Raw genomic sequence first — 5,232 nt, forward strand, 5'->3', positions numbered from 1 at the left:
GCCTGTGGCCTGTGGTTGCAATCACCTTTGGAACACCTCAGGACAGAAAGCACAATGAAGAACCAAAGGGCTGGGTGCAACATGCCCTTGTCAGGCAAGCKCTTGTGCCTGTGTTAGTTTGTGCCTTAGGGTTGCTTTGCAGAGCTGGGTGGAGTATGCTCCTGGTTGCAGTTTCTCTGTCTGCAGGAATGTGTGCTCTCCATGAATTTTCATCTGCAYGGTTATTGTTAAAAGTGCTTAATGTTAACTAAGGTTTATGTTACATTATCTGTCTGTCTGTCTGGCCTGTATGTACCCCTTCCTTAGGTGGCATCTGTCATCAGGTATCTTGTCACCATGTAGATAAGTAAGATTCCTCCCAGGACTGCCACAATGCATAATTTTCACACCTCTCTCATTTTGCCGTTAATCTAGCACAAATCATCTTCCTAGTATTTCTGGACCTGCTCATTTCTGGACCAAGGCTTTGCTATATCATGTCCAGACAACCATAGCACAGTGAGGCATCTGCTGCTGCATGCAATTAGCTGTGCAAAGCAGCCTGTCTTGCTGGCACTGAATTAAGAAGGTCTGAGCATAAAAAACATGGTGATTTGAACAACTGCAGAAGCAGAGCAGAGAATGAATGAGCCAGAGCTATGCCTCCAAGGCACTTAGCAGCTTCCCTCTTTGCTCATAACTTATCAGGGCAAATGTTAATGGCAGGCCCAAAAGATGTTCGTAGTTCCCTCTTGCTATAAACAGTCAGCTATACCATTAGGACCTGCTGAGAGTGAGTTAAGAGCACCCAGAACTGTGTTGCAAATTGCAGTGCTATCAGTGAAAGCTGACCTTTTGCACTTTTCATGCTAAGTCAGATCAAAGCTGAGCTTGGGAAGATTTTTCTCAAACTTTAATTTATTTGAGGAATGAGCAGACCTTCCAAAAGCAATAGGTARTTTTAAATGCTTTGATTTTTGGATGCCCAGTGCTTTAGAGGGATGTTTTGATTTTAGAGTGCAAGGACACATCCCCTCTGAAGTGCAGACTCTTTAACTCCCCACCTTTTGGCTTTCAAAGCAGTGTCAACTAGACTCTTCAATCACTTTAATACTGTGGATAGTCTGCTGGGTAGAGTAATCTTGTCCAAACTCTTGCGCCTTCTTTGACTTAGGCCCCTTGAAATGTCTTGAGTTCTCAAGAGCAGTGAGTACTAACACCCATGACTCTTCCCTACTTGAATTTTCCCCTTCCTYGGAGGATAAAGCTTTAGCTGACCCCAGGGACAAGTTGTCTTGCGCATGCCATTCCAGTGGAGGGCTTTGGCTTTGAATTCTAACAGTCTCACCCTCTGGTGGGAATACAAAGGGGAAGATATTCCTATCTTTCCTTTAGAAACCAGCTGCAAGTGGTAACACCCTATTACCTTCAATCTGCTGTCCAGCTATGCATAGCTTTTTTATACACACCAACTTCTTCCTACGCATCTGCCTGTGATAGAAACTGCGCTTTCTCATATTTTCCTCACAAGACTGACTTCTCCTTACCTTCTCTGATCTTATGGGGTCCTGTTTGTCCCCAAACCAACCAACCTTACAACAACTTGCAAACGCTAGCCTTTTGCTCTTTCAGCTTATCTTACGGCATCTGCAAGCAAATAAGTGCTGTTGTACATGGAGCTCTGTATGTATTATGACCATTAATGTCTACAGCAAAGTTAGATTTCAAAATATTGTTATTTAGAGATACAGTCAATTTATGTTCACTTCATTAAAGATCATTACAGAGGGAGCACACTCATACTCTTACACACACACACACTTCTCTCTTGAAAACTACTTTTGTTCTTTCTTGTTTTGTTCTCTTACACAATAAAAAATCCTTCTGGCTCAAAGCACCTTTGCTCACCAAGTACAGAGAAACACACATTTTGCCAACAACTCTCCTGAAGAGACACCCTGCAGGGATATCCTGTCTACACTTTTCCTATCATTAAGCAGAGGGTGGAAGTCTGTATTTGGGGAGCTATCAAACACCCACTCTGTTTGCCACTTTGCCAATGTTATCAGTGTTTGTCCCTGTTCTGCTATGTGTCCTTCATTGTACTGCTGAATTCTTTTCCAAAATGTCATAAAAAAATGGGGACAGCTCTGTTGTTTTAAGAAAGAGGAGAACAGTCTGAGTCCAGTGGAGAATGTTTACACCATGGGGATATGCACGTACCCCGTGCATAGGATATCTGCCATGCAGCAGCAGAAACCTGAGTTTTAAAAAGGTCTGGCGTGTAGACAGGTTTGTGTGCACTCCTCTGGGGGAACGTCAGCACCCAGGAACCTAAAGAACCAACAATGTTAGGTGGCAGCTGAGGTTTTAGGTTTCTCAAGGATGTCTACATGCTGGGCTTGAGCACTTAATCCCCTCTGGATTTAGCTCTTTGGACATGGTGAGCTGCTTTTGCACAAGCCCTAGAGAGACTCTTAYACTAGGCGTTCCCCACTTTCTGTTTTGTTGGCAAGACCTTGATCCATTAGGCATTTGCAGAGCTTGCCAAAACCACACAAAAGACAGCAGAGACGAGCCCTCAGACATGTGTGTGTACTGGTAGACTCAAAGCCCAGTGGTTACAGCACTTTCCTGGGCTGTGGGAGAGGCCAAGTGTGAATAACCACATTACCTATTTCATACTGGGGCTATTAAACAGAGAGCYCTCTTGGAATAAGACAGATTTTGTGGAATGGGACTTTCTTGTCTCTCCTTTTATTTTGTACAACTGATTAAATACTGATTAGAGTCTTGAAAATAAGCATCTAATCAGTGGGTTACAATGAGATGGGAGGGAAAGAACTTTTTCTTCCAGGGTACCATCTACGATGAGAAAGRCCTGAACAGTTTTTGTATTGAACTTCTGCAGAAGATTCACTGTTAATAACGCAGACAGCTACCTAATTCCCTTGTTAGTATTTCCCACTAATTTAAGCAGCTCTCTGCTCAGTCTGGTTCTTTGAGTCCTGACTCTCCCTTATACATGCCCACACTTTCAGGATTTACCGTCTGGGACAAAAACACTTCTGAAAATGCAATTCCCATTTTTAAATCACTTTGGCCTTGCCACACTGGTAGGAAAATGCCTAGAATTTTAAAATCCATAATTTTGCATTGCCCAGGGCCCTGGTAGAAGTTTGCAKCAGAAAATGGGACTGAATTCCAAATTAGCAGAGATTTTCAGTACTTTATAGTCATCAATTTATCAAGTTTAACAATTTATGTGTGCGTCACTTTAGAATTACTGTAGAGAGGGAAATTAAAGGACATGGAAATTTGTTTCTGAGAAGGAGTGAGAGGCATATCTCTCTTATGACCTACCTTAGCTAAGCCAGAGCTCATTGGAGAAAATGGTGAGAGGGACTGACTTGGGGGCTTGAGGAGTCAGGGACGCTTATCTGAGCGGGAAAGGGAAAACAGTGATAGGAAGATGTGGCTTGTTGAGACCTGGGGTGCGGACAGCTGCAAAGGGAGCGTAGAGGACAATGTGGCCATGGCTCAGAGGATTGCTCAGCAGAGATTGCTGGGGATTATGGGTTGGATAGAGATGTGGCTTGGGCCAGTTTGCATTCTTCTCATTGTCTGATTTTCAGTGAAATTGTCCAGACCTCTCCTTAGTAAGAACCTGAGAAAAGGAGGCAGTGACTGCACCAGTGACCACTGAAGTCCCTGATACCTTCTCCTCAGGCTACTCCCCTCTTTGGTGGTGAACATGGAGTTTAAGCAGGTTGGACATTTCGTCCAACACTATAAACTGCATTTCAAAGTGTCCATTCTGATAGGATGTAAAAGCACCTCAGGTCTATCACTGGTGGGCTGAGACTAGCTCACTGTCACCCCATGGCTAGTCAATGCAGACACATGAACAAGAAATTGTGCCTATGTTTGGACCAGAGCTTTTCTCTTCAGAAGAGCTGTAGGGCTTTGTCTCAACTGGGACATAATAAAGTGGACAGGGGATGAACTGAAGTGAGTAGCAGACTTGGACTTGCTCTTGATTAGTAGTGTGATGTAGCCTTGGTGGCTGTAGTGAAGGGTTTGTCTGGGAGGAGCTGATAAGGTTTGGGGGCTTCCTTCTGTGTAGGTTACCACAGGCACTGTGAAAACCCTTTCTTCCACCAGCCCATCCAGGGCTAAGCTCCTCCATTAGCTGATGAGACCCCATGACCCACAKTCAATGCTGAGCAGGAGGAGGAAGTATCTCCTCATGATTCATGCCAAGAAAATCCCCCCATAAACATAGAAGAGGCTATTTTGAGGAATCCCTGAGGTATAAATAGCAACTGCTCTGGGGGAGCTGAGTCCTCTCACCTCCTCTGTTAGTCATCTGGCTTGTTTTCTCCCAGACTTTCTATTATCTCCCATGACATGGGAGATGGTTTGTACCATCCAGCATCCAGTGTGTCAGACATAACTAACTATTGGCCTTCAGAGAAAAAAAAAAAAATCACTCAATGGCAACACAGTGCTCCCTGCTCTGCAGCACTGTTTAGAGACCTGATCTCTCAGCTGGGGTCAGAGAGGTACACAGATCCATCACAAACAGCCAAGGAGTTTATCGAATAAATAGACAAAACAACTGGTAGCAAGAAAAAGGACAGGATTTACTTCTTTCTTCTCTTCTGCCCCATTTTCATATCAGRAAACTGAGACAAATTGAGTGTTATAAATATAACCTCTTTCGGTGAATTACAAACAGAGGTAGTCACAAACAGTTTGGTAAACATTCTTTACAGATGCATGGATTGTACTGATAAGCCAATAAATTAGCAGCAAAACTAACAAAATTAAACATCCTTATTATCTGACAGTGTCTCATTTCGACAGGTTTGGAAATGATTATTATCTATTTACTTTCAAAATTAGTCTCCAAATGAAACCTTGGTTTTACTGTATTAAAATTATTTTAAGGGAGAAAACAATCACCATTGTTTGCTCAGAATAATACATTTTTGAGACCTGAAATTATATTGCTAGTGAGAATTTTTTAATACAAAATTCCAAATACCTTTACATCATTTTATATTGGAATAGAAAATCAAAGAATTTCTGTCAAAGCAGAAAATTTGGTTACAACCTTTTCCAGTTGTGATCTCTCAGGCTTGCAGGCAGATACCAAGAGTTATAGCATAAACCAGTTTCTAAGACTTTAAGCTTCATGGTCGGCAGATTAACCAGTAACTGAAATTATGGTTACATCTTTCCAAGGGC

This window comes from Rhea americana, unplaced genomic scaffold, assembly GCF_003343005.1.
Source record: "Rhea americana isolate MKP2758 unplaced genomic scaffold, rheAme1 scaffold_195, whole genome shotgun sequence".
NCBI classification, from domain to species: Eukaryota; Metazoa; Chordata; class Aves; order Rheiformes; family Rheidae; genus Rhea; species Rhea americana.